We start from the raw sequence: 22,581 nt of genomic DNA, 5'->3' as shown, positions 1-22,581 counted from the left end.
TTCAGGAGAGAGCAGGTAAATGGGCAGGTGTTACCCATTCGGCGGTTCCAGCGGAAAGTGCCTTGGAACAATGGGAGGTGGGTGTGGGGTGTTGCGAGTGAAGGAAGAGCGGATCCGAGGTCTAAGCCCTGCCCATTTACCTCCTCTCATATATACATCCGTGATGTTGAAAGAACATTCCATAGAATGATTCAGTACCACGTGACTCATGCACAAATTTGTATTCATGTTCCGGGGCCAGCGTCATTATTGCGTCACAGCAGCTGCAGGCCATCACCGGGGGCTAGCCCTATGACGTCACGGTACGGCTGGAAGCCCCCGGGACAGTTTATCAAAGACACCTTCCTGTGCGTCAGGGCAGCCCTGCATCGGGAAGCACTGGGATGGTCAACCACTATCATTTTACATGGGGAATACATCTCCACATTACACAGCCTCGGGGCAAATTTCCCGTCCTTTTACTTGTAGTTCAAGAGCACTCAAACCGAAATTCCCCAGGTAAGTTTGGAAGAATTTCTTCCAGGTGTTCGCTAAATATATCTATGAGCACTTCGTTAAAGTTCGAACGTTGCGAATGTTGAAATTTTGTGCTTTTGAGCGAAATCACAGTTCGAAAAAACAGAATGTGGGAATTTAGACAGAGTTTATATTTGCACGATGGCGATATGTCTGCGGGTGCGTGATGGGAGCATCACCCAGAAGGAAAACCATCTCTCCTATTCAGTCAATGTCTTCTTTAGCAGCTTTCCCGTATAACGGCGCACTGTTCTGCACCTCGCCTTCTCATCTCTTTCCCAAAACACTTCGACATAAATATTTCACATTGATAGACTGGCCCAATGTGCACAGTTGAGATGACACCCTCGTGGAGGTCTGATTGGTCTTCTGTTGTTCTCTGTATCCTATGTTGAGGAGGTCAATGCTTGTCACTGGGCACTCCGGTGTTAGAGAAAAGTTTAGAATCAAAACGGTTTAACTTTCTGCCAGTAGAGAGCCCGGTTCCTGGAGCGGGAGAAACAGCAGCAGGGAGACAGAATGAGAAGCAGCTGTTCTGGAAATTCTGCCGCGTGCAATTCTCAGAGCAATGTCAAATGCATTTCACACTGAGCAAGACTCAGCTGGTTGAAGAGGTAGCGTAGGTGTCTGTGGGTGGTGTTGGTGTTGCTGGTTGGTCTCTGGGTATGATTCTTGATGTGGGTCTTCTACTGCGCAGACTTGCAAGAAATCCAGGGTTCAAATCTCGGACGAGCCCGCATTTTCTGGTTTGTGCAAGAGTGCCCGGTTAATTTTCTCAAAAAGCACCTTCGCTAAACTCGGTTGGGCTGCTTGGAGTACAAACTGAGCATAAAGCAAGCGAGTGAAATGATGGAATATTGCGTTGACGTCAGTAGTGCCGTGTTTAAGGAATGTCAGCGATGAGGGTAGATTGGAAAATTAGGATCGCTCTCCTCGGAAAACAGAAGTTTGAAATCTGGCCTGATTGAAGCTTTCCAAGTCATGCGGGATCCAGACAGAGAAAGTAACGCAGTTTAAATGCTCCCACGCCTGAAAGGATCAGTAATGATTCGGCAGAGTTTTAAAGTAATGAGGAAAAGAACTAAAAGTGACATTCGGAAGGGTGTGGTTAGGGTCAGCAAATCCCTATCTGACATTGACAAACAGGCAGATTCAATAGCTGCATAGGGGAATTCGGTGGTCATGCTTGAAGTAACAATATGCAGAATTACACGGAGAAGGCAAGAGAATGATACGAATAGAGACACACGTTTACTTACTGTGTCGAACCAGCAGAGCAAAGGTGGGCCGCATGGCGTCCGTCTGCGCTGTGACACATGCTGTAATTCAGAATGAAATCACAGTTCGAACAACAGAATGTGGGAGTTTAGAAAACAAGTTTATATTTACACAGTCTCCATACGTCTGTGAAACAGCATATTACACGACAGCAGTGGAGATCTTTGACATCAGGCTCGAACGTGCATGCCACATGCCAGACGAAAAGCTGAAGAGACCTGTGGAAAACGGGATCGTGCTGGGAGTAACCCAGCGGTCGATGGATTGAAACCATCCTCTGCTGTTGCTGTTGTCTCCTTGAGCAGCTTCCTTTTCTAATTGTGCTGTGCTCTGTCCTGTATCTTGCCTTTGCACCTACTTCCTGAGTGTCTGAATGACCTACATCATACCGATACACTCGCGAACCTCACACGGTTCAAGTAACATGCTTTTTGGAGGTCTGAGTGGTCTATTCCTGTTCTTAGTCGGTTTCCTATGAACTGATTCGCAAAACCACTTCTCTGCGATGCCAATGAGCTGATGAAGTTGAAACCCATGCCTTGCGGTTTCATCCATTCCCTGCAGTAATTCACCACGCTGGGTCGGACGTGAATGACAAGACGATCAGCATTTCAGAAACTGTATCACCACTGAGATACAGTTCCTTACTATTAAGACAGATATCACCGATTGTGAATCACCTCAGAGAGAGAGACAAGTGACAGAGAGTCGCCGTGACTCGATGGGCTGAACACCTCTGTCTGCACGAGAATGATGCTTCGTGTTTATGCCGTCCCAATGCCTGTCTCTGGGACAGACAGACTGAGGGAGCAATAACGTTCATTTTTAACCGTCCCTTCCGTGTTGGACTGCCTGCAGTCCCGCAGCTCAGGGCCGTGGGGATGACTCTCAGTGAGTGAAGGTTTCACTCGGATTCTCTTCATCTGGGACACTTGGGTCTCAGATGTTAACTGCTGCGCCGTCGCAGCAAAGAAAGCGATGCCCACTTTGCAATAGACTTTCCGTAAGATTGCTGCGTGAAGACGATTTCTGAACACCAAGCAGGCTGCACAACAATGTGAATTTACCTGGGCGAAGAGTCCTCGGTGTTCATTTCTCTCTGTCCTGCCAGCACAGCATTTTTCTATCTCTCCGATAACAGACCTTTGGAGCAAGTTCACAATCAAAGTTGCTCACTTCCCACGCATTAGTGTAACTGATACCTCTCACCGCAAGGGATTGAGCGAGAGAGCAGAAGAGCGAATGGACTCTTCCCTCCACCACCCACCTCCCCCCACCTCCCCCCGCTCCCAGAACAGCTTGCAAGTAGGAACAAATTGGTTTCATTATCCGCCAGTGGAGAGAGTCCAGTTACTGGGGATGAGACAAAAATCAGCGCCCCAGGGACAGAATGACACGCAGATGTTCTGGAAACTGCTGCTTGCAATTCTTGGAGCAATGCGGAATGTATTTCACACTGAGCAAGTTCAGCTGTCTCAGAGTCTCCAGTGTACATTACTCTCTGAGTTTATATTTTCACATCGACGATATATCTGCACAACAGCACATGACACTACAGCAGTGAAGATCTTTTGACGTCATTCTCGAACATGCAAGTCACACGCCAGATGAAAAGCTGAATACTTCGCTGGAAAAGCTACTGTGCAATGCAGGCGAATCGCACAGCGGGATCATAACCCAGAAGCGAAACCAATTTCTCCTATTCACTCAATGTCGTCTATAACAGCTTTCCCGTGTAACGGCGCTCTGTTCTGTTCTTTGCCTTGTCATCTGCTTCCCAAATCTTCGGGTATCTGAGTTAAATATGTCACATCGATACACACGTCAAATTTATACAGTTGCGCTGGCACCCTTGTGGAGCTCTGAGTTGTCTGGTCCAGTTTTCTGTCGGTGTGTCCTGAACTCAAGATTTAAACCTCTTCTCTCAGATGGCAATGAACCGGTGAAGTTGAAACACATGATTTGCTGGTTTGGTCCATTCCTGCAGTAAAGAAACCAACGTTCGTGTAATAAAAGATTTTCTACAGGATTGCTGTGTCAAGACAAATTCTGAACACCAAGCAGGCTGCACAAAAATGCACTCATATCAATTTACCTGAGGGAAGAGTCTCCGGAGTCCATTTCTCTCTGTCCCGACAGCACAGCATCTTTCTATCTCTCCGTTAACAGGACCTTTGGAACAAGTTCAAAGTTGCCCATTTCCTCCGCATGACTGTAACTGACTTAACCTGCCTCACGTAACAGTGTGAGAGAGCAGAAGAGTGAATGGGCTCTGCCTTCCACCAGCACAGTTTGCAAGTAGAAACGAAATGGTTCAATTATCCACCAGTGGAGAGAGCCCGGTCCCTGGGGACAGTACAAACAGCAGCGTCCGGGGAGCAGGGAGACAGATTGAGAAGCAGATGTTCTTGAAACTCTTTGCTGCTTGTAATTCTGGGAGCAATGTACAATGTATTCCGTACTGAGCAACTCCCAGTTGCTTCAGGATGTGGGCACGCACATGGTTTTTGTCTCGTTGGTCTCGGGGTATGATGCTAGCTTTGGGTTTTCTAGCTTATACAGACGGGTGGGAGGTGCCGGGTTCCAATCTCAAGCGAACCCTCATTTCTTAAATTGACCTGAGCAAAAATGCAAGGTTAGTTTTCTCAAAAAGCCGCTTTGTAAAATCAGATCAGACTGCCTGAATTAGGAATGGGACAGAGGTACCATTGCAGAGAACACGGCGAAGGGAAACTCTTGCTCAAAATGAAAACAAGTATTGCAGATTTTTCGCCCGCGCAATCCAAGTCTGAATGAATCTTCCACCTATATTACACTCAATCCTGAGGGTGTTACTTCAGGAAGTGAAGTGATTGCAGACAGCGCTGAACAGGTTGAAGTGAATGTTACCGTGTTTGAGGAATGTCAGTCCTGAAGGGAGATTGGAAAGTTTGGGGCAGCTCTCTTTGGAGAACAGAGGGCTGAAAGCTGGTCTGATTGAAGTTTTCCACGTCTTGAGGGTTTTAGACAGAGGAAATAATACAGTAAAATGCTCCCAGGCCTGAAACGATCGAGAACGGTTTGGCAGGGATTGAAAATCATCAGGAATATAAGTAAAAGTGACATTAGGAAGACCGTTTTCGCAAAGGGAGTGGGGTCAGTAAGTCACTGTCTGACAGTGACAAAGAGGCAGATTCAATGGACACAAAAGGGAATTCGGTGGGCATGTTCAATGTAACAATGTGCAGATTTACAGGGAGAAGGCGACAGAATGAGACACTTATTTACATATTGTGTTGAACCAGCAGAGCGAAGGTGGGCTGCATGGCCTCAGTCTGCGCTGTCACACATTTCGTGATTCTGAATGAAATCGGAGTTGGACCAACAGAACGTGGGAAATTTGACAACGGATATATTCTGCCCAACAGGATACTCCATCACAGCAATGAAGGTGTTTTGACATCATTCTCGAAGGTACATGACACAATGCAGATTCAAAACTGAGTATTCCTTTGAATCACGGAGTAATTTGTTTACAGTTATTCAGTTGAGGTGAGCGGAGTTGCGCATTGGGAGCCACTCCAGTTGATAGGTCGAAGCCGTTTTCTCCGGTGTGATAGTCCCCCCAGCACTCCAATTTGTTGTGCTTCCAGTCAGTAGATGCAGATTACTATCCCATACTGATACACAGGCCACGATGACCCAGCTGTGGTGACCAGCTTGTGAAGGGCTGAGTGCTCTTCTCCTGTTCTCTGTCTGGCTGCTATGATTCGAGATAGGAATAAACTGGTGAAGGTGAAACACATCAGTTGCGGTGTGTTCCATGCGCAGGAGGCCCTGCAGTAATTCCCCACGCTGTTTCACACAGCAACATCCTCTCGGTGAATTACGCTTGGGAAAAAAATCGATTGAACCAAATCAGTGTCCGCCACTGGATTTTACTGACACCGTTTATAAAATTGAGGCTCACCGTTAATGTGGAGAGGGGCCGTCAGACTGTAGTTTCCGCTCCTTCTGTTGAATAAAGATAATTTTAACTGAGTCCAGTGAGAGGAAAGGATATGCTGTTGGTGGGAAACATTTCTATCTGAACTCGCGTTCACTCTCCTCATAGATTGGAACATAAAACTGGGAGTCTTTGGATAATGTTGTAAGCACATGGATATTATGTTATTCACACCGCGCTGTCACCAACTGAACGAAGCGGCTGTGTTTAAATCCCGTGATGAACTGGGGGAGCTGAGCATTTACCACCTCCCTGACACAGTGTTCACAAATCAAATTGACAGCAAAGCTTCACGTGTGATTGAAATCTTCCGGAAGGAAGACTTGGCGTAACAAATATCCGGAGTGAACATACCCCTTTCTCAATTTAAAATGCACGAAGCTGATATTAGTGAGCTGGGCGTGATTTGAACACGCAACCTTCTGAGCGCGAGTCAGACGCGCTACGGTGGCGCCACAGGCCCAAGGACGGCATGCGCCCTCTATTCATGCTTAAGGGAAATGATTGTACAACAATGATTTTACGTCATGACGAACAACCGAGATCAACAGTTCATGTCTGTTCTGTCTCTCCCCCCTCTCCTTCTTTCTCTCGAAACAATTTCCAACTCTACCTCAATAAAAAGCTGAAAGAACTGCGGATGCTGTATATCAGGAAAAAAAAGCACAGTAGTTACCGGTGACCCTTCTATAGAGCTGATGGTGATCGGGAAAACGTTGGTTTATATGCAGGAGAGACCGTGGGAGGAAGGCGGATGCAGTAAATGACAGATCAGGACAGAGCCCAAAGCGAAGGAAGAACTGTTGGACAGGAAAGGGAGTGAATAACGATCTGTATGGGAGGGTGAATGGAGACTGTTTGTGGCTAAGAATAGGTAGTGTATAATGACAGACGAAGTGATAACAAGTCTTGGTGTGTGTGGAAGGGACGGGGATACTATGGATTTCAAGCCCTAGAATTATTGAATTCGATATTGGGACCGGAGGATGTATGGTCCCCAAGTGTAATATTCGGTGCTCTTCGTTCTGCTGGTGCTGAGCTTCGCTGGAACACTACAGCAAACCTGAGACAGAGATATTGGCCAGGGAACAGGTGGGGTGTGGAATTGGCAGGCAACTGGAAGCTCAGGGTCTTTATGTGGGCAGAACGTAGATGTTTAGTGCAGCAGTCACCCAGTTTACGCTTCGTTTTCCCCAATGTAGATGAGGCCACATTGTGAGCAGCAAATGCAGTAGACTGGGTTGTAGGAAGAGCAAGTAAAGTGCCCCTTCACCTGGAAGGTTTGTTTGGGCCTTTGGATAGTGAGAAGGGAATAGGTAAATGGGCTGGTGTCACACACTAGGCAGTTGCAGGGGAAGGTGCCGTTGGACAATTGGGGTGGGAATGGGGGTAGGGTTGATGGGAATGAAGGAAGAGTGGACCCAAGGTATACTCCTGCCCATTTACTTATCCGCCAAATAGAGGAATTTGTAAAGAGTGTACAAGGAAATTTTCTAATTCACAATGAGGATGTACATACTGGCTAAGGTGCAAAACCTAAGGGCCAGCAACCATAATTCAATCAACATTAGAATAGTGATTGGAAATAATATATCAGATCTAAAAGTTAAAGTTCTAAAATTGAGAAAGACTCAGGTATTAGGCACGATCTTTCAAAGGCTGATTGGGGGCAGATGTTCGCAGGTGAAAGGACTGCTGGAAAACGGGAAGCCTTCAAATATGAGATAACAAGAGTCCAGACACAGTATATTCCTGTCAGGGTGAAAGGAAAGGCTGGTAGGTGTAGGGAATGCTGGATAGATAGAGAATTTGAGATTTTGGTTAAGATAAAGAAGGATGCATATATCAGGTGTCGACAGAGAGATCGAATGAATTCTTAGAGTATAAAGGCAGTATGATCATACTTAAGAGGGAAATCATGAGGGCAAAAAGGGGACATGAGATAGCTTTGCCAAATAGAGTTAACGATAACCCAAAGGGTTTTTATAAATACATTAAGGACAAAAGGATAACAAGGGAGAGAATAGGGCCCCTCAAAGATCAGCAAGGCGGCCTTTGTGTGGAGGTGCAGTAGATGGGGGGCGGGGGGGGGGGCGGGGGGATGTGATTCTGAACGGATATTGTGCATCAGGGTTTACTGTGGAGAAGGGCATGGAAGATATAGAATGTGAGAAGTAGATGGTGACATGTTGAAATAATGTCCATATTACAGATGAGAAATTGCTGATATTTTGAAATGCATAAAAGTGGATAAATCCTAAGGACCTGATCAGGAGTACCCTAGAACTCTGTGGGAAACTGGGGAAGTGATTGGTTGGCCATTCACTGAGATATTTGTGTCATCAATAGTCACAGGTGATGTACCGGAAAGGTCGAGGATGGCTAACGTGGTGCCACTATTTAAGAAAGGTGGTAAGGAAAAGCCAGGGAATTATAGACCAGTGAGCCTGACATCCGTGATGGGCAAGTTTTTGGAGAGAATCCTGAGAGATAGGATTTACATGTATTTGGAAAGGCAAGAATTGATTAGGGATAGTCAGCATGGCTTTATGCTTGGGAAATCATGTCTCACGAATTTGATTGAGTTTTTTGAAGAAGTACAAAGTGGATTGATGAGGGCAGAGCGATGGACGTGATCTATATGGACTTCAGGAAGGCATTCATCAAGGTTCCTCATGGGAGACTAGTGAGCAAGGTTTAATCTCGTGGCATGCAGGGACAACTAGCCATTTGGATGCAGAACTGTCTAGAAGGCAGAAGACAGAGGGTGGTGATGGAGGGTTGCTTTTCAGACTGAAGGCATCTGACCAATGATGTATCACAAGGATCGATGCTCGGACCGCTAGTTTTTGTCATTTATATAAATGATTTGCAAGTAAACGGAGGAGGTATAGTTAGTACGTTTGTAGATGACACCAAAATTGGAGGTGTAGTGGACAGCAAAGAAGGTTACCTCAGATTACAACGGGACCTTGATCAGATGGGCCAAAGGGCTGAGGAGTGGCCGATGGAGGTTAATGTAGATAAATATGAGGTGCTGTATTTTGGAAAAACAAATCAGAGCAGGACTTTTCCAATTAATGGTAAGTTCCTTTGTAGTGTTGCTGAGCAAAGATACCTTGGAGTTCAGGTTGATATTTCCTTATAAGTAGAGATGCAGGCAGATTGGATAGTAAAGAAGGCGAGTGGTATTCTTTCCTTTGTTGGTCAGAGCATCGAGGATAGATGTTGGGAGCTCATGTTGCCACTGTACAGAACATTGGTCAGGCCACGTTTGGAATATTGCATGTAATTTTGATCTGCATCCTATCGGAAAGATGTTGTGAAACTAGAAAAGGTGCAGAAAAGATTTACAAGGATTTTGCCAGTGTTGGAGGGTTGATCTATAGGGCGAGGCTGAATAGACTGTTTTCTCTGGAGTGTCGGAGGCTAAGGGGTGACCTTATAGAGGTTTATAAAATCATGAGGGATATGGACAGAGCAAACAGACAAGTTAGTTTCCCTGGGATGGCGGAGTCCAGAACTACAGGGCATAGCTTTAGGGAGGGGAGGGGAAAGATATAGAAGGAACTTAAGGGGCAATCTTTTCACGCAGAGGGTGATGCATGTACGGCATGAGCTGCTGGATTAAGTGATGGAGGCTGTATATTTACAACATTAAAAATGCATCTGGATGTGTATATGAATAGCAAGTTTTTATGGGGATTTGGGCCAAGTGCTGGCAAATGGGACTAGATTAGGTTAGGATATCTGGGCTGCATGGACGAGTTGGACCGAAGGGTCTGTTTCCGTGCTGTACATCTGTGTCACTCTGTGAGACTCCATGGGCTTCTCTAGGAGAAAGTGAGGACTGAAGATGCTGGAGATCAGAGCTGAAAATGTGTTGCTGGAAAAGCGCCGCATGTCAGGCAGCATCCAAGGAGCAGGAGAATCCACTTTTCCAGCATGAGCCCTTCTTCAGGAATTTTTAAGTATAAACTATACACATTCCTTTCGTTAAATATTGTGAAGTGTGAAGCCATTGTTTTAGTCCCCAAGTTCGACCTGAGCGCCCCCACCCTCCTCCACCCCAGTAACTCTGTTGACAGCCTTCATGTCACTTTAAAAGTAGGATCGATAGATTCGTGATCAGTCGGGGGATGAACAGTTACAGGAAAAGGGCAGGAAAGTGAATGTGGGGAATGTCAGATCAGCCACAATCCTATTGAATGGAGAAGTAGGCTCAAGGGGTTGAATGGCATTTTCCAATTCCTATTTCTTATGGTTCCCGAGCCCTTCACAAAGTGTGTGTTTGTGTGTGTGTGTTTGCTGTGTGTGTGTGTGTGTGTGTTTGCGTGTGTGTGTGTGTGTGTGTGTGTGTGTGTGCGTGTGTGTGTGTGTGTGTGTGTGTGTGTGTGTATATGCGCATGCGCGTGCATACATGCATGCAGGGTTCATGAATGGTAGATTTCCTGACTTAAAAAGGACAGTTTCTGGAGAAACACAACAGTTCTGGTCGCATCAATGAAGAGACAACAGTGTTACTGCTTTGAGTCCAGTGGTCCTTCAAAGCTTGGTTGGATTCAAAATATTAACTGTTTTCTCCCCACAAATGCTGCCAGACCTGCTGCGTTTCCCCAGCAATTTTGCCTTTTGTTGCTGATCTCCAACATCTGCAATTCGTTGTTTTAGTGAATAACTGTTTCCTGGTTGCCAGGACCGAGAGAAACTTTCACTTCCAGATCTTTTTATTAATTGAACATAAATTCCACCAGCAGCCATGATGGGATTTGAAATTGTGTTCTCAGAAGACCTAGATCTCTAGGTTGCTCAACCATTATGACTAGATCCCAATCTTCCATTCAATGATAATTTTCTCCTAACTATTTTCCTTTATTCATTCATGGGATGTCGCATTTTGCCTCCCACTATTGTTCTGGTCAACATCAACTACACTTTCCCGCTGTTTCCCCATAATCCTCAATTCCCTTTCTCATTTAAGTAAAATCTTAGTTTTGAAATGCACTAAACAATCCAGGCTCAACAGCTGTCCTAAACATGCAATCCCTTATTTGCAGGTTATTCCCTCTGGTTCTAAACTCACCCACAAGGGGAAACTTTCCCACATCGAGCCTGTCACGTCTCCTCAGAATCTTGTTTGTGACAATAAGGTTACCTCGAAATCTTCTAACTTCTATTAACCACAGGCCGAACGAATTCATTTCTCCACATAAGACGTTATTTCCATCCCTGATAGCATCCTGGTCAACCTTCTCTGGACGCCCTCCAATGCCGGTATATCTTACCTGAGCTAAAAGGCCCAAAACTCTTCCCAGTGTTTAGTTGTGGCCTGATTGGTGTCTGATTTAGGTTCATTATTACCTCCCTACTTTTATACTCCATTTAAAAACCAACATCCCATTTACATTCCCTATTACTCACTGAACTTGGGTGAAGTGTTCATGGATGCGAGCTTGGAAATCCTCCTATTCAGCAGCTTTCTCCATTTAATATTCAGCACGTTTCCTCCTGGCAAAGTGCACAACCTCATTTCCCCATATTCTATTCCAACTCCTGAGTTGGGGGGAATGGAAAGTCAAAGTGTCAGGGAGTATGGAGTTAAATGGAAAGATAAGCAGCAGGATAGCATGTGTGCAGGCGGATTTAAACTTGAGGCAGACTGGGAATGCAGCAAAAAGGAAGGACAACTTAGGACATCTTATGACTTCCAATATCTCTCATGACAAGAAAGTTCACATTAAGGCACTTTACCTGAAGGCTCGTAGCATTCGTAACAAAGCAGATGAACTAATGGCACAGATCATCGTCAATGATTATGATGTGGTAGGCATCACAGAGACGTGGTTACGGGGGTCAGGATTGGCAGTTAAACATCCAAGGATTTTCAACTTCTCGAAAAGACAGGGAGGTGGGCAGAGGGGGCGGGGTTGCCTTGTTCGTTAAGAACAAAATTAAATCTATGGCACTAAATGACATAGTGTTGGATGATGTGGAGTCTGTGTGGGTGGAATTGAGGAACCACAAAGGCAAGAAAATACATAATGGGAGTGATGTACAGCCCTCCAAACAGTGGTCAGGACCAGGGACGCAACATGTACCGGGAAATAGAGACGGCGTGTCAGAAAGGCAAGGTCACGATGATCATGGGAGACTTCAATATGCAGGTGAACTGGAAAAAAATGTTGCCAGTGGATCCAAAGAAAGGGATTTCATGGAATGCTTACAGGATGGCTTTTTGGAACAGCTTATCATGGAGCCCACAAGGGAGCAGGCTATTCTGGACCTAGTTCTATGTAATGAACCAGACTTGATAAAAAATCTCAGTGTAAGGGAACACTTGGGAAGCAGCGATCATAATATGGTCGAGTTCAGTCTGCAGTTTGAATGAGAGAAGGGAAAATCGGATGTAATGGTGTTACAGTTAAATAAAGCTAATTATGAAGGGATGAGAGAGGAACTGACGAAAATAGACTGGAAGCAGAGCCTGGAAGGAAGGTCGGAGAGCAAAAATGGCAGGAGGTTGTGGGTGTAATTGAGGACACTGTACAGAGGTTCATCCCCAAGAAAAGAAAGATTATCCAGGGAGGGATTAGACAGCCATGGCTGACAAAGGAAGTCAGGAAATGTATTAAAGAAAAAAAGAGAGATCCTATAAAGTGGCCAAGAGCACTGGGAAATCAGAAGATTGGGAAGGCTACAAAAACAAACAGAGGATAACAAAGAGAGAAATAAGGACGGAGAGGATCAAATATAAAGGTAAGCTAGCCAGTAATATGAGAAATGAGACCATACTTTTCTTTCAATACATAAGAAACAAACGACAAGCAAAAGTAGACATTGGGCCACTTCAAACTGTTGCTGGAAGCCAAGTGATGGGTGATAAGGAAATAGAAGGAAAACCTAAAAAGTACTTTGCGTCAATCTTCACAGTGGAAGACATGAGTAATATACCAACAATTAAAGGGAGTCAGGGGGCTGAATTGAGTAGGGTTGCCATTACAAAAGAGAAAGTGCTCGGAAAGCGAAAACGTCTTAAAATTGATAAATCTCCTGGCCCCGATGGACTACATCCCAGAGTTCTTAGGGATGTGGCTGAGGAAATAGCGGAGGTGTTGGTTGAGATCTTTCAAAAGTCACTGGAGTCAGGGAAAGTCCCAGATGATTGGAAGATCGCTGTTGTAACCCTTTTGTTCAAGAAAGGATCAAGACAGAAGAGGGAAAATTATAGGCCAATCAGCCTAACCTCGGTTGTTGGTAAAATTCTTCAATCCATTCATTAAGGATGAGGTTTCTAAATTCTTGGAAGAGCAGGGTCGGATTAGAACAAGTCAACATGGATTTAGTAAGGGGAGGTCGTGCCGGACAAGTATGTTGGAATTCTTTGAAGAGGTGGCAAGTAGGTTCGACCAGGGAAACCCAGTGGATGTGGTCTATCTAGACTTCCAAAAGGCCTTTGATAAGGTGCCACACGGGAGGCTGCTGAGCAAGGTGAGGGCCCATGGTGTTCGAGGTGAGCTACTGGTATGGATGGAGGATTGGCTGTCTGACAGAAGGCAGAGAGTTGGGATAAAAGGTTCTTTTTCGGAATGGCAGCTGGTGACGAGCGGTGTCCCACAGGGTTCAGTGTTGGGCCGCAGCTGTTCACATTATATATTAATGATCTGGATGAAGGGACTGGGGGCATTCTAGCGAAGTTAGCTGATGATACGAAGTTAGGTGGACAGGCAGGTAGTATTGAGGAAGTGGGGAGGCTGCAGAAGGATCTAGACAGTTTGGGAGAGTGGTCCAGGAAATGGCTGATGGAATTCCATGTGAGCAAATGCGAGGAAAAATGAATACAAGCATCGACTACTTTCTAAACGGTGAGAAAATTCGTAAAGCCAAAGTACAAAGTGATCTGGGAGTGCTAGTCGAGGATTCTCTCAAGGTCAACATGCAGGTTGAGTTCGTGATTAAGAAAGTGGATGCAATGTTGTCATTTATCTCAAGAGGGTTGGAACATAAAAGCACCGTTGTGCTCTGAGACTTTATAAAGCTCTGGTTAGGCCCCATTTGGAGTACTGTGTCCAGTTTTGGTCCCCACACCTCAGGAAGCACATACTGGCAATGGAGCATGTCCAGCGGAGATTCACACGGAAGATCCCTGGAATGGTAGGTCTAACATACGAGGAACGGCTGAGGATCCTGGGATTGTATTCATTGGAGTTTCGAAGATCAGGGGGAGATCTAATAGAAACTTACAAGATAATACATGGCTTGGAAAGGGAGGACGCTAGGAAATTGTTTCTGTTAGGCAAGGAGACTAGGACCCGTGGACTCAGCCTTAGAATTAGAGGGGGTAAATTAAGAACAGAAATGCGGAGACATTTCTTCAGCCAGAGAGTGGTGGGCCTATGGAATTTATTGCCGCAGAGTGCAGTGGAGGCCGGGACGCTAAATATCTTCAAGGCAGAGATTGATAAATTCTTGATGTCACAAGGAATTAAGGGGTACGGGGAGAATGCGGGTAAATGGAGTTGAAATGCCCATCAGCCATGATTGAATGGCGGAGTGGATTCAATGGGCTGAATGGCATTACTTCCACTCCTATGTCTTATGGTCTCAACCACTGTCTTTTCCCGAAGGGTAGGGGAGTTCAAAATTTGGGAGTATATTTTTAAGATGAGAGGGAGAAGATTTAAAAAGGACGGGGGGGGGTTAGAGGTGGGCAACTATTTTACATTGAAGGTGTTTCTTGTGTGGAATGAACTGTCAGAGGAAGTGATGGGTGCAGGTAATGTTACAATGTTTAAAATTATTTGGATAAGGACGTATGAGCCAAACACAAGCAGGTGGGTCTAATCCTCCCCAGATATTCAAAGGGACAGCCAGTCAGAGGGGAGCAGTGCCACGCCTATCATTGTTGTGTGGCATGTGACAGCTGCAACAAGACGTCCCAACTCCTGTGCTCAATGCTCTGAACAATGAAAGCATGCATGCCAAAAGCCTTCTTCACCACCCTGTCTACCCACGACACCATTTTCGAGGAGCGAAAAACCTTCAACCCTAGATCTCTTGGTTCAAAATACTACATATGAAGCAGATTTGGCGCTTGTTGGTAGACGTTAATATTTGGTGCATATCTCTCCTCTAATTTGGTATCTTATACTGAATGCGATCACTGATGAAGTCCAGTGTGCCAAAACCTGAACTTCAAAATCCCTCTGTTCAACTGCACTCAAGGTCCTACCATTCACCATGTAAATCCTACCTTGGTTTGTCGATACAGAATGTAAGACCTCATACTTAGCTATATTAAACTCCATTTGCCAATAACTTTAAACTAGTGCAATCTAGTTCTGGACTCTCCTTCCCCAGGTAAAAGACCTTTCCTATTTACCCTATCCATGCCCTCATGATTTTATAAACATCTATAAAGTCACCCCTCACCCTTCAAAACGTCCGGTAAAATGACCCCAGTCGATTCAGCGTCTTCCAGTAGCTCAAACCCTCCAACCCTGGCAGCATCCTTGTCAATGTTTTCTGAACCCTTTCAAGTTTCATAACCTCCTTCCTGTAGCAGAGAGCACAGAATTGCCTGCAGTATTCCAACAGTGGTGTAATCAATGTCCTCTCTGAAGAGGACTTTAAAAAATATAACTACAAGCACATCAGGTTACTTGGGTATGACTGTCCCATAGCAGTTTGTTTTGGCTGTCCTTCATTAATCTATTTTTTTTAAGTTATGAGAAAATGTTTTGTGGGATGTGATGATTGCGAGCACATCCAACATTTGCTCATTGTCCCTCATGGCCCTTGGACAGAGTAATTGTGACGACATGCTCGAAGGCAGTTGTGAGTCAACCACATTATAGTAGGTCTGGAGTCACAAGGTGTTTGTGTGTGTGTGTGTGTGTGTGTGTGTGTGTGTGTGTGTGTGTGTGTGTGTGTGTGTGTGTGTGTGTGTGTGTGTGTATCTGAGTGTGTGTGTGTGTGGGGGGGCGGGTGGAGTGCGCACGCACGTGCATACATGCATGCAGGGTTCATGAATGGTAGATTTCCTGATCTAAAAAGGACAGTTTCTTGAGAAACAGAACAATTATGGTAGCATCTATGAAGAGACAACAATGTTACTGCTTTGAGTCCAGTGGTCCTTCAAAACTTGGCTGGATTCAAAACATTAACTGATTTCTCTCCACAGATGCTGCCAGATCTGCTGCGTTTTCCCAGCAATTTTGCCTTTTGGTGCTGAACTCCAACATCTGCAATTCATTATTTTAGTGAATAACTGTTTCCTGGTTGCCAGGACCGAGAGAAACTTTAACTTCCAGGTCTTTTTATGAGTTGAACATAAAGTCCACCAGCAGACATGATGAGATTTGAATTTGTGTTCTCAGAAGACCTGTGGGTTGCTCAACCATTATCACTAGATCCCAATCTTCCCTTCAATGACAATTTTCTCCAGACTATTTTCCTTTATTCATTCATGGGATGTCGCACTTTGCCTCACACTGTTGTTCTGGTAAACATCAACTTCACTTTCCCGCTGTTACCCCATAATCCTCAATTCCCTTTCTGATTTAAAAAAAATATATATCTTAGTTTTGAATGCACTTAACAATCCAGATTAAACAGCTGTCCGAAACATGCAATGCATTATTTGCAGGTTATTCCCTCTGGTTCTAAACTCACCCACAAGGGTAAACTTTCCCACATCGAGCCTGTCACGTCTCCTCAGAATCTTGTTTGTGACTAAAATGTTACCTCGAAATCTTCTAACTTCTATTAACCACAGGCCCAACCTACTCATTTCTCCACATAAGACCTTATTTCCATCCCTGATATCATCCTGGTCAACCTTCTCCGGACTGCCTCCAATGCCAGTATATCTTTCCTTAGCTAAGAGGCCCAAAATTGTTCCCAGTGTTCAGTTGTGGTCTAATTGGTGTCTGATTTCGGTTCACTATAACCTCCCCACTTTGATACTCCATTTAAAATCCCACCTCCCATTTGCCTTCCCTGTCACTCACTGAACTTGGATGAAGTGTTCATGGATGCGAGCTTGGACATCCTCCTATTCAGCAGATTTTTCCATTTAACATTCAGCACTTTTCCTCCTGGCAAAGTGCACAACCTCATTTCCCCACATTCCATTCCATCGGCCAAGGTTTTGCTCATTTGCTTAACCTGTCGATATCCCTCTCCATGTCATCCTCATAACCTGCATTCCAATCAACTGTCTCTACTGCAGTCTTGGCAATAGTACATTCACTTTACTTATCCAAGTAATTCATATCCATATTGTCAATAATTTTGCCCCCAGCACTGAACCCTGTGGCACATTGCTCGTTACAATTTGAGATCCTGAACATAACCCTTATGCCTACTATATCATTGGTTAGCCAATCATCTATCCATATGATCAGAGCGTCTCCAATATCATGTGAATATCATTGGCTCTGCCAGTAAGTCTTCCCAAACTGTCCTTGAAAAAGTGATGGTGAGCTGCCTCTTAAATTGCTTCACAAATATGATGTGGTCGAGAATATAGGCTCAGGAGCGAGTTCCAGGATTTTGATCAATTACATCGAAGCAATGCGTATATGTCACAGTTGGAATGTTGTGTTCACACTTATCTCCTCTTGCTGGTTGACGTGATGGAGTGGAAGTTGCTCTTGAAGAGCCGCCACTCATATAATCAAGACGGACAGATCGATTGTGGCCGGACACTCTGACATTTTGACTTCTCATCAATCTATATTCTTTCCATCCAAGTTTTAGTCACATCAAAATGCCACGCAATGCTGTTATGGCCTCAGGAAACTAGAATAACGTGAAGATCGCTGGGATTATTTTCGACATCCGACTGCAATATAAACACAGATCATTGTTTCCAGTTTTGGTGGAACAAAAGACACCGTATCGCTGGATAATTACAGTTAGTGCAAACACAGCAAGCCAACAATAATATTAATACTGTTCACTTCAATGGCCAAATTTCAATTGAGAAACCAAGTGCACTCGGCTGCTTGTAACATAGACAACATGACAAAATGGCTCATAGGAGGAGAAATTGGGCATTGAGGAGGAGTGAAATGTTTGCTTTTGGTCACCTCCAGAATTGTTAGAAAAACAGGTTGAAAGAATTCTGAAAAGTTGGCTGAAGTAGTGGTGTGGCATAACACTTCAGACAGTGCAAAGTGGAAGTCCACTTTCTAGTGGAAGAAAAAGACAATTCTTATTTCTGAAGGAACTGGGAAACAGAAGTGGGGATGAAATCTGACTTGGGAGCTCTTTCCTGTTTGTTGAGGATGTTGCTTCATCACAGTCTGGGTTTAGAGCTTAAGTTCTTCATCAGGAATAAAGGATGGCCCAAGGGGGCTGAGAGCTAAATGGGAAGGAAGTGGGGCTGGAGGGAAGGTAGCTGGGAGTGCAATAGGTAGATGGAGGTAGGAATTGATGGTGATAGGTCAGAGATGAGGGTGGAGTAAATAGGTGAGAAGCAAGGTGGACAGGTATGACAGGTCAAGAGGTTGGTGTCGAATTGGAAAGTTGGATCTGGGACAAGGTGGGGGAGAGGAAATGAGGAGACATTGAGCAATAGCATCACATAGTTTTGACCCATCGACCTCTGGGTTATCTACCCAGCACACTCAGGCAGCACTACTCTGCTTTTGGGCTCCCAGCAGCTGGATTGTGGATCAGTTTAATGTAGGTCTTATATCTCTGACAACATTGGTACACAAGGCAGTGAAGCAAGGTTTCAGCACTCAGGCCTTCACCAATTAGGGAATTGAGTATAGATGTTGGCAAGTTATGTTGTCGTTATACAGGACGTTGATGAGGTTGCACCTGGAATATTGTGATCAGTTTTGGTTCCCTTGGTGTTCTGACTTCTGACTTTTTCAACTCTGGGTTTGTGTTGAACTTGATGGGATACTTTGTCCAACTCAGCATGTTTAAACAGTATCTCTCAGAGGGATTCATCTGAAACTCTTCAGGAGATGAGCGCCACAAGATTGAACTATTCAAAGTTACTTGGACTCTATTTCAAAATTACATCAGGACCAGTCGTCAGAGACACGTACAGCATGGAAACAGACCCTTCAGTCCAACTTGTCCATGCTGACCTGATATCCTAAATTAATTACTCCCATTTGACAACACCTGGCCCATATACTCTGGCAGCTCATTTCATATATGTACCACCCTCTGCATGAAGAAGTTGTCCTTTTAATATATTTCGCCTCTCACCCTAAACCTCTGCCCTCTAGTTCTGGACTCCCCCAGCCCAGGGAAAATACCTTGTCTATTACCCTTTCCATGCCCCTCATGATATTGTAACCTCTATTAGGTCACTCCTCTGCCTCCGATGCTCCAGTGAAAACAGCTCCAGCCTATTCAGCCTCTCCCTGGAGCTCAAGCCCTCCAACCCCCAGCAAAATTCCAATAAATCGTTTCTCACAGAGAAGTCAACGTTTCAGTCCTGAAGAAGGGTTAATACCCAAACCGCTGACTACTCCACATCCTGGTGCTGCCTGGCTTGTTGTATTCTCCCAACCTCCTGCTTGCAGCTTCTGGTTACAATATGTCGTGGCTCATTGGCTACCACTGCAGCCTCACAGCGCCAGGGACCCAGGTTTGATTCCAGCCTTGGGTGGATGTCTGTGAGGAGTTTGCACATTCTCCCAGTGTCTGCGTGGGTATTCTCTGGGTGATCTTGTTTTCTGCCATAAACCAAATATGTGCAGGCCTTGTGGATTGGCCATGCTTAACTGCCCATAGAGTTAGGTACATTAGTCAGAGGGAAATGGGACTGGGTAGGTTACTCTTCGGTGGGTTGGTGTGGACTTTTCGGACAAATAGCCTGTTTTCACACTGTAGCTAATCTCATCTGCACTGCTTTTGTCACTAACGAATGGCAGAGTGGACTCGACAGGCCGAATGGCCTAACTTCTGCTCCGATGGTCTTGCGGGCTTAGGTATTTTTGGATAATTTAATTGGCAATGTGCAGTCCCTGGCTGAATGAGTAGCAGTGCCTGCGCTCGTGCTTCCGCAAGTTGCAAGAAAACATGAACCTCTTCCCACACTCAGGCCAGCTGAAGGGCCTCTCCTCAGTGTGGACACACTGTTACCTCAGCAGGGCGGAGGAATTGCTGAAGGCCTTCCCGCACTCGTGGCAGGAGAACGGCTTCTCCCTGGTGTGAATGGACTCGTGCCTCAGCAGGGCTGAGAAACTGCTGAAGTCCTTCCTACACTTAGGGCAACTGAACGACCTCTCCCCCATGTGGACACACCAATGGACCAGCAGGTCGGAGGAAAGAGCAAAGCCCTTGCTGCACTCAGGACAGCAGAAGGGCCTCTTCTCCTCTGTGGACCCATTGGTGCTTCAGAACCCTTTTAAATTTCACAACATCCTTCTGATAGGATGGAGACCAGAATTGCACACAATATTCCAAAAGTGGTCTTACCAATGTCCTGTCCAGCCACAACATAACTTCCCAACTCTAATACTCAGTCAGAGGATTGGGAAAGCTTTCAAAACCTACAAAAAACAAACAGGAAAGAATGGAGGGAAAAACCGAATTTTTGAGAGTCAGCTTGGAAGCATCAATGAGAAATCAGCAAACTGGGTTTATTGGGTACCCATTCTCATTAAAAACACTATATACGTATTTCTCTTCTGCTCTTCGTAGTTTCTCTGTGCTGCAGTGTGTAGTGGCTCTTTGAAATAATGTCCTGATGCAGCTTCGTTGTGGGTGTTGGGATGATTGCTTCTGTAATTCAGTACTTGGTTTGTGTGTGTTGTTTTTCTGTCGACGCTCGTTTGAAATTCCCCATTGACTGTTCGCTCTACTGTGACATCTAGGAATGTCACTTTTTTGTCGTTCTCCTCCTCTTCAAACCAGGAGCCTCCCCTCAGGCCATAGTCTCACTACTTGGAACACCAATATGCAGACTAGTCAAAGGCCTCCACTGAAGACTAAAACACCAAGTCGAAGATTCACGCCACTCCATTTACTCCATCCAAGAATTCCTGAACATCAAAGACACTAAGATAGAAGAGGATGGAATAATGATGTCCTTTGACATAACAGCCCTGTTCACATCCATTAACATCAACGTGGCCAAAGAAAACTGAAGACACTATTGGAAGAAACAAAGACACAAACACAGCACCAACTTCATCAGCAAAGATAACACTGTCAACCTCGTGGAACTGTGCCTTACCACCCACTTCATATTCAGTAACAAGCCCTACAAACAAATCATAGGAACACCCATGAAACCACCAGTATCAGGATTCCTAGCAGAAGCAATAATGCAAAGACTCGAACAAACAGCCCTTCCAACGATCCAACCCAAACTTTGGGTCCGCTACAGCGATGACACTTTTGTCATCAAAAAATGAAACAAATTTGAAGAAACCGACAACACCATCAACAATATCCTTACTGGCATAAAAATTCACAAAAGAGGAGAACAACAACAAAGTGCCATTTCGAGATGTCACAGGAGAGCGAACAGTCAATGGTAAATTCAAAACAGCCTCTACAGGAAAACAATGCACGCGATGCAAGAACTTAACTACAGAAGCAATCATCCCTACACATACAAACAAATCTGAATCAGGACACTATTTCAACGAGCCACTACACACTGCAGCGCCCAGGAACGACGAAGATAAATAAAAAAACTGAACAGCATATTTAAGAAGAACGGGTAGCCTATAAACTCCGAGAAAATGGCTTCCCTCACCGGGAATCGAACCCGGGCCGCAGCGGTGAAAGCGCCGAATCCTAACCACTAGACCACCAGGGAGACACGGGCAAAAGCTCTCAGCTCTACTGAAAATTACGTTGCTGGCCGGAAATCGAACCTGGGCCGCGGAAGTTCGCAGGCTTTCACCTGTGCATCCAACATTGTCATTTCTTGTATCCATTGCTCCCGATGCGGTCTCCTCTCCATTGGGGACACTGGAGACTCCTCGCAGAGTCAAGTCACAGCGCTTGAGGGAACATCTCCAGGACACCCGCACCAAACAACCCCTTCGCCCTATGGCCCAAAATATCAATCCCCCCTCCAACTCTGCACATCAACAAACTGACACAAGCAGACACAACGTCTACAGAAACCCTAGCACATTATTTTACAGTAAAGACATCTGGGAAATGATGTCCAGAAAACGTAACCCTCTCAGCATCATGGTCGCCCACAAACTTACCAACACACTTAAACAGCGGCTAATGAACTTGAAATACACGATACAAACAACCAGCGAACGAATGTTATTTACAAAATACCATACAAGGAAATATATACTTGAACTCTGCCGCACAGTTCTCTGTGGCAAGAAATGCTGGGATAAGATAAGGAAGATTTTTTCAGCTAAAACGAATCGACACTGACTGGACAGCCATTTAAAATCAACGCTGTCAGCCCAGGATGGAAGACCCGAAGGGATGAACAGTTTTCTTATTTCCTGAAGATTTACAAAGCTGAGACTGGGTTTTGGTGTTTGTTCCCTTTCCACTCCCAGGAGCCGCAGTGTTTGGGGCGGTGAGTTGGGGAAAGGGAAATGTGCGCATGAGCAGCGTGTGGGGCTATTTCAGCTTCCTCTCCTCTGACAGCGCTGTGACTTGACTCTGATGTTCTCAGGGACATTTACTGACGCGAGACAGTGAAAAGATTCTCATTCCCGCAGATCGGGAATTCAAACCGTATGCCGGCTTCAGGACAATGAGAAAGATTAATTGGGGTGTGTGAAGAAGCTTTGAGCTGCATTTCAAACAGGTCAGTCGAGTCAGATGCATCATCCATT

The 22,581-nt window shown here is 45.1% G+C and overlaps 1 protein-coding gene and 1 non-coding gene across 2 annotated transcripts in view; both read right to left on the bottom strand.

Moving 5' to 3' along the window:
* The window catches only part of LOC140460300 (uncharacterized), a 749,266-nt gene that overhangs the window by 105,689 nt on the left and 620,996 nt on the right, over positions 1–22,581 (bottom strand). The window lies entirely within an intron of this gene.
* trnae-uuc (transfer RNA glutamic acid (anticodon UUC)) lies at positions 21,510–21,581 on the bottom strand. The gene has a single exon. It is a non-coding gene; the product is annotated as a tRNA-Glu (tRNA).

The sequence above is a fragment of the Chiloscyllium punctatum genome, chromosome 36 (assembly GCF_047496795.1).
Source record: "Chiloscyllium punctatum isolate Juve2018m chromosome 36, sChiPun1.3, whole genome shotgun sequence".
NCBI classification, from domain to species: Eukaryota; Metazoa; Chordata; class Chondrichthyes; order Orectolobiformes; family Hemiscylliidae; genus Chiloscyllium; species Chiloscyllium punctatum.
Note: the sequence above shows the minus strand (reverse complement) of the source record. Positions and strands in the feature narration are given on the sequence as shown.